Below are 14,571 nucleotides of genomic sequence, written 5' to 3' on the forward strand. Positions count from 1 at the left end.
TCTTTTACTCAAGCTTTCCTCAGTGTTACACAGAGTCCACTTTGATTGCTTCTGATCACAATTACCATGTCTGACTGAACACTGTCATACTCCCTGTCATAATGAAAATGTATAGATCCACTGAAACTTTAAGCAAGCAGTGTTTTCCTTATAAGAGTTGTCATGGTCATGGTGTCTCCTCATAGCAATAGAATCCCTAACTAGGACAGCCTAAAACTTACTCTGTAGAAAAGGTCATCATCAGACTTTTCCTCAAGAAGGCTGATTACTGAGATTACAGGTGTTTACCACCATACCTGGCCTTGACTTGTTTTTAGACATATATTTTCTCTTTATATAAAATTATTTAATTTTGGTTTTGCTTTTTTGGACCAAAAAAAAAAAAAGAAAAAAACAAGGTTTCTCAGTGTAGCCTTGGTTTTCCTGGAACTTGCTGTGTATACCAGGCTGGCCTCAAACTCACAGGAATCCATCTGCCTCTGCCACCACTCCACAATCAAATTATATTAAATCTTATGGCAATAGTTTGTTCTTTTTATATACCAGTTCTCTAAAGAGGCAGCTGTACTATTTTCTCACATGCAGTGTTTTGGTTTTTGTTATGGTTTTATTTTATGTGCATGTTTATTTTGCTTGTATGTATATCTGTAGTAAGGAGGAGGGGGCTGCTTGTTCTTCCTGGCCACCTGTCAAGCTTAAACCCCGAAATAATTACACAGAAACTGTGTTTATTTAAACACTGCCCAACCCATTAGTTCTAATCTCTCATTGGCTAATTCTTACATCTTGATCTAACCCATTTCTAATAATCTGTATCACCACGAGGTTGTGGTTTCCCAGGAAAGATTCTAACCAGTGTCAGTCTCAGGCAGGAGCTTCATGGCATCTGCCACACTGCCCTTTTTTCCCAGCATTCAGTTCTGTCTACTCCACCTATCTAAGTTCTGTCCTATTGAAAGGTCAAGGCAGTTTCTTTATTCAAACAATGAAAGCAACATATGGACAGAAAACCTCAATATCATTCTAGGATCATGAACTATAGGCTCGTTGTCCTTTGCTTATGCCTAGTATCCACTTATGAGTGAATACATACCATATTCATGTTTGGGGGGATCTGGATTACTTCACACAGGATAGTGTTTTCTAATTCTATCCATTTGAATGCAAAATTCAAGATGACATTATTTTTTACCACTGAGTAGTACTCTAATATATAGATATGCCACACTTTCTTTATCCATTCTTCAGATGAGGGGCATTTAGGTGGTTTCCAGGTTCTGGCTATTACAAATAATGCTGCTATGAACATAGTTGAACAAATACTTTTTTTGTATATTTGGGCATCTTTTGGGTATATTCCCAAGAGTGGTATATACCAGGTATTGCTGGATCCTGAGGTAGTTTGATTCCCTGTTTTCTGAGAAACTACAACACTGATTTTCAAAGTAGTTGCACAAGTTTGCATTCCCATCAGCAATAGATGAGTATTCTGCTTGCTCCACATTCTCTCCAGCATAAACTATCATTAATGTTTGAAGAGTGCCCATGTGGACAACTGCATCCACATAAAGCCTGACAGAGCTTGGGAGGTAATTCTAGACAGAAAAGAATAAAGCATGGCTTCTTGGTAGCAGCAATTTCTAGTGTCTGCTCTGGTTGCTAGAGGCAAGCAAGCAAGCACTCTCATTGAAGAGAGACTTCCTGACTCATCTCTAGCTGTAAAACCTTAGAGTTCCTTTAAAAGGTCCTGCCACTGCAAACTTTGACTCTCTGAGGCAGGAGGTCTGGCTACAGAGAGAACATTTGAGTGTTGTTTGTGGACACACTCTTGCAGCTTGCTTCCTGGCAAGGATCTTGAAATGCTGTAGAGTTGTAGCAATAAACATGGCTACAGCCAATACCTCTGCCATGAGGCTGGAACTGCAGGAAACTAAGGAATGGGCTGGATCCTGCCATCAAAGCCATGGCTTTAATCCTACCCATATTGCTTGGTAAATTAAAGACTTGTGTAGTCAGAAAAAGAGATATATACAGTAAAGAGAGATTCAATGATGAAGAAAACCTCTAAATGGTTTATAGTGTGTTAAATCTATATGCAAAAAATGGTTAAAGTCCTTAAAATAAAAATGAGAGTAGTTGGGTGTGGTGGTACACAACTTAAATCCCAACACTTGGGAGACAGAGGTAGACTAACATCTGTGACTTCAAGATGTAGTAGCACACACCTTTGTTCCCAATGCCTGGGAGGCAGAGACAGACAGATCTCTGTGAGTTCAAGGTGTGGTATCACACACATTTAATCCCAGAACTGGGGAGGCAGAGGCAAGTGGATCTCTGTAAGTTCAAGGACAACCTGGTCTACAGAGTGAGTTCCAAGACAGCCAAAGATACACAAAGAACCTGTCTCAAAAAATAGAAGTAAAAATAAAAGAAATAGATGTTAAAGTAAAGCCACATAAAGATGGAAAATACACAGAGAATCTGGATACTGTATGTTATTATGTTCTCTTTGAATTGTTCGAATGCTGAGGAAGGAGCAACAGCTGCTAAAACATATTTGTTTATAAATGCTGTTGAATTAATCCAAGATAGGTATTTTGAAAATACCTTGACTTCAAAATTGAAGTCAAAAGTATGTTACTTTGGAGAAGATATTTTGCTTTTGTTTCCATAGGAAATGAGAGGCTGTGGATTCATTCAGAGCTAAGAAAAATCAGGTTTGATCAAGGAAGACCACCCAAGAAATCTCCGGTAGGAACAGATGGTTCAGATGTCAGAGTTCTACATCCAGAACAAGTTCAAGATGCTGCCTGAGATGATCAAGCCTCATAGGATACTCCAGTCAGGACTTGATAATAACTCTAAATTTCCTTTAGGTCCCCGTAAGATTATCAGCAACCCCCAACCAGCCAGGAGTAGTCTGGAATTCTATGCCCCCATTCCCAAAAAATGGATGATGGCTATTTTCCTTTTTTTAAAAAAAAGAGGGGGGGGTGCAGGAGAATTGTCTGTATTCTGTCAATCATGTTTTAAATAATTACTGATTGGCCATGTAGGAAGTATAGGTGGGTCAACTAGACAGGAAGTAGAGGTGGGGCAATGAGAATGGGAGAATTCTAGGAAGGAGGAAGCCCATTCCTCACCAGTCCTGCCCAAATCACAGAAGCAAGATGTGACCTACCCTGCTGAAAAAGGTACCAAGCCATGTGGGTAACATATACTAGAATAATGGGCTGGTATACATCATAAGAGCTTATATAAAGCCTGGGGAATGTACCAATCAGTTTATATCTAATGTAGATTTCTGTGTGATTCTTTGGGGTTAAACAGCTGTGGGAACTGGGCAGAACAGAAACCCCAATAAGCAGGCCCTCATATTACATATTTCTACACAAAATGTGTGTGCCTGGTGTTCATGGAATCTAGAAGAGGATGTCAGATCTCCTAGAACTGTAGTTACAAATGATTGTAAATTGTGTGGGTTCTGGGAAGACTCAGGAACAGTAGCCACTACTCTGGATCCAAACCATGACCCATCTACTCAGGTCCTCATTTGCAGTATTTTAGATGAAAAGTTTGATGCAACTCTGGCTTATGGTCTTTGTATGCAACCCATCTCATATGCCCTTCATAAAGATACTTTTAGAGAACTTTTGTGGTTGCAAGGTACTGCTGCCTATTAGCTTTTTAGTTGGTGCTTTTACTAGACCAAGAAGCTTGTCTTAATCTCTTAAATTTATATAGAGTGCAGGGTCTCTGCCTAGGTTCATCCATCCTGACTGTGGTCTAATGTCAGTAAACAATGAAGGACAACCACAGACCTCATTTCACATGTATTCCATGTTAATAGGGAATCAGTCTCTGCTGTTTCAAGGCCAGTATTTGCAATTTTTTATTCTATATATTTTCTCTATTTTTCTTAATTTCACAATATAAAGCTGATCTCTTTAGTCTATCTTGGTAAGAAAAGAGACTATGAATTTTTATTGATCTGCCCCTACCAATCCATATGCTACTTTTCTTGAGGTCACAGAGACCTCATAAGGTCTTTATAAACATCAAATCCCTCATTACATCTTACTGAATTTGAAAGGGTGAATCATACCTACTTCATTGAGACCACCTCGGTATGATAGGGAACCTCTGTCAGTCAATGACTTTTAAGAGGTTGGACCAGGTTAGAGCATAACACTTTGGGTACCCAGAGAAAACCACCGGCCAGCCCAGGGCTCACTCTCTCTGGTTCCCACATCATACACCTGAGGTTGGACTTCTCATTCCTGATCAATGAGTTTTCCCATTATAATAAAAAATATATAAGTGGAATCTTTTAGTGTAAGCTTAGGATTCTTTTACCCATGTCCTCACCCTCAACATGTGGCACTTAGATCATGGGGCGGGGGTACCAGTACACCCCCTTTTTGGGGACCGTCATGGCTTCAGTCAACCACCATTGGACCCTGCTTGGTGCACTTGATCACTTACACTCAACTCCCGTGGCCCTGTGCCAGCTAATGCTGGGCCTAACCAGGGATGCCCATGGAGAGCACAGTCTTTGATTTGCATGGATAGAAGGCTCTGGATTTTCTCTTTATCCTGGTCACCAACTCTGGAATTACTTTGATCTCCTTAGTAATTGCTCTTAATTTAAGCATATTTTTTAGTATCTAACAAATGAAAACCAATTTGACCAGTCTACAGCTTGCATTTTCTGGCCATATGACTACAACTCTGAAACCTGCTGGCTGGTAACAATTAATAAACCTACTCCAACTCAAATGCACCTTACAAGAGGTAAGATTTATAAGGTAAAAATGACAGATAATTTAAAAACTTAAGATTTCAATAGCTTTTTTATGTATACTATTGATGGTATTATTCATTATTTCCTTCCTACATCCCTTTATTTAATTCCAGGGATTAGCTTTGCCCTTTGTATTTTCTCCTTAAAAAATTGATTTGATAATAGAGCCAAGAATGAGGCACTTTTAGAAATTATACAGTCTTTACAGACTGATAATGGCAAGCTAAAAGAGAAAATCAGCACTCTGAAAAAGGATAAGACCAATTTGACAGACAAAACCGAGTCAATGAGAGAGGATTCTGAGACATAGTCTGAGAAAATTCGTGCTGTTGAATGTAATAATTAGAATCTCTTGAACAATTTTTATAGATTGGTAGATAGGTTGTCTTTCCAGGAAGATAATATGTATACCATAAAAATTATGTCCAAGGATGAGATGTTATCTTTACCGGACAAACTTCATATCATAGATTCTTCGGTGAGAGCATTAGAACAGAACACCAGACAGGAGATAGAGACTTTACAAAAGGTAGTGGTAAAAATATATGAAAAGATTGAGGAATATATCAAAATTTATGAGCAGGGACAGAAGGTACAAAGAAAGGATTTAGGCTCATCAGTATATGCCAAACTGTGGAATGACTTACCCAGAGTTCTAACTGCCTATCCAGTAATCTCTTAGGAAAGACCATCTGTCACCAAGTACCCTAAGGTAGTCAAAGAATATACATTGGAATTTATACATGTGAGTGATCTGAAAGAAATTAAACAAGCAATGGTGGCTTACAGAATACGGTCTCTCTTTGTTAGAGAAATGGTCAAGACGTAAACTTCAAACAATGAAGCTACCCCACACGTTTGGCTTCAGTTAATCTCAACAGTCTTAGAAGATGGACCACAACTGCTTTGAAAGTATTATTAGAGAGAAGAGGCAAAAATTTTAAAACAACACGGAAAAGCAAAAGGATTTGAGATTTCCCAAGATCAAATACATTACTCTGATCCTCAGAACCAGGCTCTCTATGACAAACACACCTTGTCCCTATGTAGCACAGCAGTGTTAAATGCTTGGGACTGGATTCAGGAACCAAAATATAGAATTGAATCATATATTAGGGTTAAACAGGGCCAGAGAGAAACCTTTAGTAACTTTTTACAAAGATTAACTAAGGATGTACAAATAGGAGTAACAGACACAGAAACTAGACTTGTACTTATTGAATCTTTGGCTTTTGAGAATGCCAACTTAGAATAAAAAAGATCCTAAGTTCTTTAAAGGTCATATCAGCACCAATAGATGAATGATCTTCCATACAATGAATGTTGAGACATTTGACTATAGTACTAAAGCTTGGGTAGCAAAAGCAATTTCCAGTGGTATGAGGAGACACCAAAATGCCAAATGGTTTGTGGTAGAATAGGACATCTGAGAAGGGATTGTACACAAAAAATTTCTAGGAAAAATATCTGATGGAGGTGGGTCTTGTATCTTATCTGTTGCTTTCATTGGTTAACTAATAAAGAAAACTGCTTGGCCTGATAGGACAGAAATTTAGGTAGGCAGAGTAGACAGAACAGAATGCTGGGAGAAAGAAGCCGAGTCAGGCAGTCGCCATGATTCTCCCATCCTACACAGACGCAGGTTAAGATCTTCTCTGGCAAGCCATCTTGTGGGCTACACAGATTATTAGAAATGGGTTAGATCAATATGTAAGAGCTAGCCAATAAGAGGCTAGAACTAATGGACCAGGCAGTGTTTAAAGGAATACAGTTTCAGTGTAATTATTTTGGGGCATAAGCTAGCCATGCGGGAGCTGGGGAGGCCAGGACGCAGCTCCGCCACTCCTATTACAACAAATATCTCTTCTAGGAATAGCAAGAATAGGAGGACTCAATCTTCAAGTGTATATAGGAGGTGTGGCAAAAATCAACATTGTACTAATGAATGTAGGTAGACAAAAGACAGGCAATGCAACCTGACACCATCAGAAAACTACTTGGAGAGCCTCTCACAGGCCCCCATGTAAACAAGGTCCAGCCATTCCTGGTTACTTTGGAAAACATGTCTCACTAGGAAATTTTTTTTAAGAAATCCAGTTCATACAAAAGAAAAAAAAACATGGAAGATGAAAAGAATATTCTGGAAGAATTCTATAAATGAAAAAACCAAAGCCAAGAGTGTGTATAAATAGTGTTGTAATTGAGGGATTGATATACATGTTTTCAGACATGAGTATCATTACTCCAGAATCTTGGCATCTAGATTTGCCTCTTCAAGATGCAGATATTCATTTCCTAGGAATTGGAACTCTATCTCAAGTGAAACAAATCATGAGGTGGGTTGGATGCATAAGGCCAGAAGGTCATAAAGGAAGGCAGAGGCCATATGTAGCTAATATTGTAGTAAATTTATGGGGCCCTAACCTATTGCAGCAAGGGAATACCCAGTTTAACATTCCTACAGTCCCTCAAACTCATGTTCCTGGGAAAGATATTATAGGGTACTATAGACAAAGGTCACCAGCCATTCAAGCAATGCAAGAACATAAGAGCAAGACTTTAGAGGTACTAATGCCCCAGCCAATATGGGTTAATAGGGTACTATAGACAAAGGTCACCAGCCATTCAAGCAATGCAAGAACACAAGAGCAAGCCTTTAGAGGTACTAATGCCCCAGCCAATATGGGTTAAACAATGGCCTTTAACAGTACAGGAGCAACTAGATGTTCTCCGTATTGAAGAATCTATCAGCCCTTGAAATTCTCCTGTATTTGTTGTTAAAAATAAATCCAGAAAATGGAAAATAGTTGGCTGGAGAGATGGCTCAGTGATTAAGAGCACTGCCTACTCTTCCAAAGGTCCTTAGTTCAATTCCCAGCAATCACATGGTGGCTCACAATCATCTGTAATGAGGTCTGGTGCCCTCTTCTGGCCTGCAGTCATAATGCAGATAGAATATTATATACATAATAAATTTTTAAAAAAATAAAAAAAATAGAGACCTAAGAGCTGTCAACAAAGTTGTTCAACCCATGGGCTCTTGACAATCTAGAATTTCTCTGCCTTTTCTATTACCAAAAGGATGGCCTCTTATAGTTATTGATTTAAAGGATTGTTTCTATGCTATATCTTTACAAACAAAGGAGAGAGAAAAATTTGCCTTCACAGTACCTACTTATAATGATTCTCAGCTTACTAGGAAGTAGCAATGGAATGTTCTCTCACATAGAATGCTCAATAGTTTCAACCTGTGCCAATACTTTGTAAGTCAGCTATTGGAAATAATATATAAGTGTTGCAAGGAGCTGCTTGTTCTTCCCACTGCCCTGCTAGTTTAGACCCAAAATGATCACATAGAAACTGTATAAATTAAATCACTGCTTGTCCAATTAACTCTAACTTCTTATTGGCTAACTCTTACATCTTTTTTGGGGGGGAATTGGTACAAGTATATAATTTTTACATACATATTGTGAAGTTCTTCTAAAGGTGTCATGAAAACTAAAAGAAGGGGTAAGCAAGTGTAGTGTAAACAAAAATTATATCAGCACATAATCCCTGCTTAAGGCTATAATTTCATGGCCGATATTACCTCTTATATAGTTCTTATTCATTTTCTTTTTCTTTTTTTTCCTTTTTTATTGAGAAAAGGAGAAAAAAAAACAAGTTTCCACCTCCTCCCAGCCTCCCATTTCCCTCCCCCTCCTCCCCCCCTACGCCTCCTCCTCCCACCCTTCTCCCCCTCCCCCCACTCCTTTCCCCCTTCCTCTCCAGTCCAAAGAGCAGTCAGGGTTTTCTGCCCTGTGGTAAGACCTAGGACCTCCCACCTCCGTCCATATCTAGGAAGGTGAACATCCAAACTGGCTGGGCTCCCACAAAGCCATCACATTACGTAGGATCAAACCCCCGTGCCATTGTCCTTTGCGTCTCATCAGCCCTCATAGTTCGCCATGTTCAGAGAGTCCAGTTTTATCCCATGCTTTTTCAGTCACAGTCCAGCTGGTCTTGGTGAGCTCTCAATAGATCAGCTCCACTGTCTCAGTGGGTGGGTGCATCCCTCGTGGTCCCGACTTCTTTGCTCATGTTCTCCCTCCTTCTGCTCCTCATTGGGACTTTGGGAGCTCAGTCCAGTGCTCCAGTGTGGGTCTCTGTCTCTATCTCCATCCATCACCAGATGATGGATGGTTCTATGATGATATGCAAGATATTCGTCAGTATTGCTCAAGGATAGGGTCATTTCAGGTTCCCTATTCTCAACTGCCCAAGGAACTAACTGGGGACCTCAGCTTGGGCACCTGGGAGCCCCTCTAGGGTCAGGTCTCTTGCCAACCCTAAAGTGGTTCCATTAACTAAGAATTGTGGTTCCGTGCTCCCCTGTCCAACCTTCCTTTATCCCAATCCTCCTGCTTTCCCAAGGCCCGACCTCCTTCCCTTCTAACTTTTCTCTCCCCATCTCCCCTTAGCCCCAACCCACCCCACCCCAAGATCCCAGTTTTCTCCCAGGCAATTTTGTCTACTTCCCTTAGCCAAGAGGATAACTATATGTTTTTCCTTGGGTTTCCCCTTATTACTTAGCTTCTTTAGATTCACCTATTGTAGACTCTGTGACCCTTATTTATGGCTAGAAACCAATTATGAGTGAGTACATCCCATGTTCATCTTTTTGGGTCTGGGATATCTCACTCAGGATAGTGTTTTCTATTTCCATCCATTTGCATGCAAAATTGGAGAAGTCATTGTTTTTTAGCGCTGAGTAGTACACTAATGTGTAGATATTCCATACTTTCTTCATCCATTCTTCCATTGAAGGGCATCTAGGTTGTTTCCAGGTTCTGGCTATTACAAATAATACTGCTATGAACATAGTTGAACAAATGCTTTTGTCATATGATAGGGCATCTCTTGGGTATATTCCCAAGAGTGGTATTGCTGGGTCCAGGGGTAGGTTGATCCCGAATTTCCTAAGAAACCGAAACACTGACTTCCAAAGTGGTTGCACAAGATTGCATTCCCACCAGCAATGGATGAGGGTACCCCTTCCTCCAAAACCTCTCCAGCAGAGGTTATCGTTGGTGTTTTTGACTTTAGCCATTCTCACAGGTGTAAGATGATATCTCAAAGTTGTTTTGATTTGCATTTCCCTGATTGCTAAGGAAGTTGAGCATGACCTTAAGTGTCTTTTGGCCATTTGAACTTCTTCTGTTGAGAATTCTCTGTTCAGATCAGTGCCCCATTTTTTAATTGGGTTAATTAGCATTTTAAAGTCTAGTTTCTTGAGTTCTCTATATATTTTGGAGATCAGACCTTTGTCTGTTGTGGGGTTGGTGAAGATCTTCTCCCAGTCAGCAGGTTGCCTTTGTGTCTTAGTGACAGTGTCCTTTGCTTTGCAGAAGCTTCTCAGTTTTAGTAGGTCCCATTTATTCAATGTTGCTCTTAATGTCTGTGCTTCTGGGGTTATACATAGGAAGCGATCTCCTGTGCCCATCTGTTGTAGGGTATTTCCCACTTTCTCTTCTATCAGGTTCAGTGTGTTCAGGCTGATATTGAGGTCTTTATTCCATTTGGACCTGAGTTTTGTGCACGGTGAAAGATGTGGGTCTATTTTCATTCTTCTACAGGTTGACATCCAGTTGTGCCAGGACCATTTGTTGAAGATGCTTTCTTTCTTCCATTGTATACTTTTAGCTCCTTTATCAAAAATGAGGTGTTCATAGGTTTGTGGGTTAAAATCCGGGTCTTCTATACGATTCCATTGGTCGACTTCTCTGTTTTTATGCCAGTACCACATTGTTTTCATTACTGTAACTCTGTAATAGAGTTTGAAGTCAGGGATGGTAATGCCTCCAGAAGATCCTTTATTGTATAGGATTGTTTTGGATATCCTGGGTTTTTTTGTTTTTCCATATAAAGTTGATTATTGTCCTCTCCAGATCTGTGAAGAATTTTGATGGGATCTTGATGGGGATTGCATTGAATCTATAAATTGCCTTAGGTAGAATTGCCATTTTTACTATGTTGATCCTCCCAATCCAAGAGCTAGGTAGATCCATCCATTTTTTGGTATCCTCTTCAATTTCTTTCTTCAATGCCTTAAAGTTCTTGTCAAATAGATCTTTCACTTCCTTGGTTAGATTTACCCCAAGATATTTTATGCTGTTTGTGGCTATCGTGAATGGTGAAGCTTCTCTGATTTCCCTCTCTGCTTCCCTATCCTTGGTGTATAAGAGGGCGACTGATTTTTTGGAGTTGATCTTGTATCCTGCCACATTACTAAAGCTGTTTATCATCTGTAAAAGTTCTTTGGTGGAGTTTTGGGGGTCGCTTAAGTACACTATCATATCATCTGTGAATAACGAAAGTTTAACTTCTTCCTTTCCAATTCGAATCCCCTTGATCCCATTATGTTGTCTTATTGCTATTGCTAGAACTTCAAGTACTATATTGAAGAGGTATCGAGAGAGTGGACATCCTTGTCGTGTTCCTGAGTTAAACGGGATGGCTTTGAGTTTCTCTCCATTTAATTTGATGTTAGCTGTCGGCTTGCTGTATATAGCTTTTATTATATTTAGGTATGACCCTTGTATCCCTAATCTCTCCAAGACTTTTAACATAAATGGATGTTGAATTTTGTCGAATGCTTTTTCAGCATCTAATGGGATGATCATATGGTTATTTTCTTTCAGTTTATTTATATGCTGGATTACATTGATAGATTTTCATATGTTGAACCAGCCCTGCATCTCAGGAATGAAGCCTACTTGATCATAATGGATAATTTTCCTAATGTGTTCTTGGATTCGGTTTGCCAGTATTTTGTTGAGGATTTTTGCGTCGATGTTCATGAGTGAGATTGGCCTGTAATTCTCTTTCCTGGTTGAGTCTTTGTGTGGTTTTGGTATCAGAGTAACTGTAGCTTCATAAAAGGAATTATTTAATGACCCTTCTGTTTCTATATTGTGGAATACATTAAGGAGTATGGGTATTAGCTCTTCTTGGAAGTTCTGGTAGAATTCCGCATTGAAACCATCTGGTCCTGGGCTTTTTTTGGTAGGGAGGTTTTTGATAACAGCTTCTAATTCTTCGCGACCAAGAGGTCTGTTTAGATTGTTCACCTGGTCCTGGTGTAACTTTGGTATATGGTATTTATCTAAAAAAGTGTCCATTTCTTTTACATTTTCCAGTTTTGTGTTATACAGGCTTTTGTAATATGATCTGATGATTCTCTGAATTTCCTCTGTGTCTGTGGTTATGTCCCCCTTTTCATTTCTGATCTTATTAATTTGGGTATTCTCTCTCTGCTGTTTGATTAGTTTGGATAGGGGTTTATCAATCTTGTTGATTTTCTCCAGGAACCAGCTTTTTGTTTCATTGATTCTTTGGATTGTTTTCTGTGTTTCTATTTTTTTGATTTCAGCCCTCAGTTTGATTATTTCCAATCTTCTACTCCTCCTAGGTGAGTCTGCTTCTTTTTTTTTCTAGAGCTTTCAGGTGGGCTGTTAAGTCTTCAATATGTGCTTTCTCTGTTTTCTTTAAGTGGGCACTTAGTGCGATGAACTTTCCTCTTAGCACTGCTTTCATAGTGTCCCATAAGTTCGAGTATGTTGTTTCTTTATTTTCATTGAATTCAAGGAAGACTTTAATTTCTTTCTTTATTTCTTCCTTTATCCAGGTATGGTTCAGAAGTTGACTGTTCAGTTTCCTTGAGTTTCTAGGCTTTCTGGGGATAGCATTGTTGTTGAATTCTAACTTTAATCCATGGTGATCTGGTAAGACACATGTGGTTACTAATATTTTTTTGTAACTGTGTAAGTTAGCTTTGTTACCGAGTATGTGGTCAATTTTCGAGAAGGTTCCATGAGCTGCAGAGAAGAAGGTATATTCTTTCCTCTTCGGGTGGAATAATCTATAGATGTCTGTTAAGTCCATTTGCTTCATTACCTCCATTAATTCTCTAATTTCTCTGTTAGGTTTCTGTTTGATTGACCTGTCCATTGGTGAGAGAGGAGTGTTGAAGTCTCCTACTATTAGTGTGTGTGGTTTGATGGCTGCCTTGAGTTTTAGTAATGTTTCTTTTACATACGTGGGCGCTTTTATATTCGGGGCATAGATATTCAGGATTGAGACTTCATCCTGATGAATTGTTCCTGTTATGAGTATAAAATGTCCCTCTCCATCTCTTCTGATTGATTTAAGTTTGAAGTCAACTTTGTTAGAAATTAGTATGGCCACACCTGCTTGTTTCTTAGGACCATTTGCTTGATAAGCCTTTTCCCAGCCCTTTACTCTGAGTAGGTGCCTGTCTTTGTGGTTGAGGTGTGTTTCTTGTAGACAGCAGAACGTTGGATCCTGTTTTCGTATCCAATCCCTTAGCCTGTGCCTTTTTATAGGTGAGTTGAGCCCATTGACATAAGTGATATTAATGACCAGTGGTTGTTAACTCCGGTCACTTTTTTAGTAGTAGGGTTTGTGTGTTTCCCTTCTTTGAGTTGCGCTGGTGAAAGGTCTCTAGATGAATGAGTTATTTTGGGCATTGTTGGATTCCTTGGTTAGTGATTTTCCTTCTATAATTTTCTGTAAGGCTGTATTTGTGACTACGTATTGTTTGAATTTGGTTTTATCCTGGAAAATTTTGTTTTCTCCATTTTTAGTGAACGAAAGCCTGGCTGGATATAGTAGTCTGGGCTTGCATCCATGATCTCTTAGTTTTTGCAGTACATCTATCCAGGACCTTCTGGCTTTCATGTTTTCCATATAGAAGTCAGGTGTAAGTCTGATAGGTTTACATTTAAAAGTAACTTGGCCTTTTTCCTTTGTGGCTCTTAATATTCTTTCTTTATTCTGTATATTTTGTGTTTTGATTATTATATGGCGAGAGGATGTTTTTTTTTGATCCAGCCTATTTGGTGTTCTGTATGCTTTTTGAACCTTCATAGGTACCTCTTTCTTCAGGTTGGGAAAGTTTTCTTCTATAATTTTATTAAGTATATTTTCTGTACCGTTGAGCTGCACTTCTTCTCCTTCTTCTACTCCAATTATTCTTAGGTTTGGTCTTTTTATTGTGTCCCAAATTTCCTGAATGTTTTGTGATGAGAATTTGTTGGTTTTGCTGTTTTCTTTGATCAGTGTGTTTATTTTTTCTATGGTATCTTCAGTGTCTGATATTCTCTCTTCTATCTCTTGTAATCTGTTGTTAGTACTTGTTTCTGTCATTCCTGTTCGTTTACCCAGATTTTCCATCTCCATTCTTCCCTCAGATTGTGCTTTCTTCATTGCTTCCATTTCATTCTTCATGTCTTGAACCGCTTCCCTAACCTGTTTGATTGCTTTTTCTTGTTTCTCTTGGTTTTCTTCCGTGTCTTTGAGCGATTTATTCATTTCCTCTACCTTTTTGTTTGTAATCTCTAATTGTTTATGGCAGTTTTTCACCTCCTGTTTAAGGTCCTCTATTATTTTCATATAGTTCACTTTTGAGTCGATTTCTTCTATTTCTTCAGGAGTAGGGTATACAATTCTTCTTATTTCGGGATCCCTGGTTTCTGGTGGTGTCATGTTGCCTTTCAGATTGTTGGAGGAATTCTTGTATTGGCGCCTTCCCATCTCTTCCTTCAAATGGAGCCAGGAGAGCCCTGGTCTCTTGGTCCAGTCTTTGCTGTGATTGACTCTCAGGGTATATCTCTTCAGTGTAGAAGCAGGAACCGTTCCCGTCCAGATGGGATTCCTCAGCAACTAAACAGGGCCGCTGGTAGCACAATGATCCAGGGCCAACA

Source organism: Microtus oregoni, unplaced genomic scaffold, assembly GCF_018167655.1.
Source record: "Microtus oregoni isolate MIOR12 unplaced genomic scaffold, Mior012 000145F_ref0000173, whole genome shotgun sequence".
In the NCBI taxonomy this organism is placed as follows: domain Eukaryota; kingdom Metazoa; phylum Chordata; class Mammalia; order Rodentia; family Cricetidae; genus Microtus; species Microtus oregoni.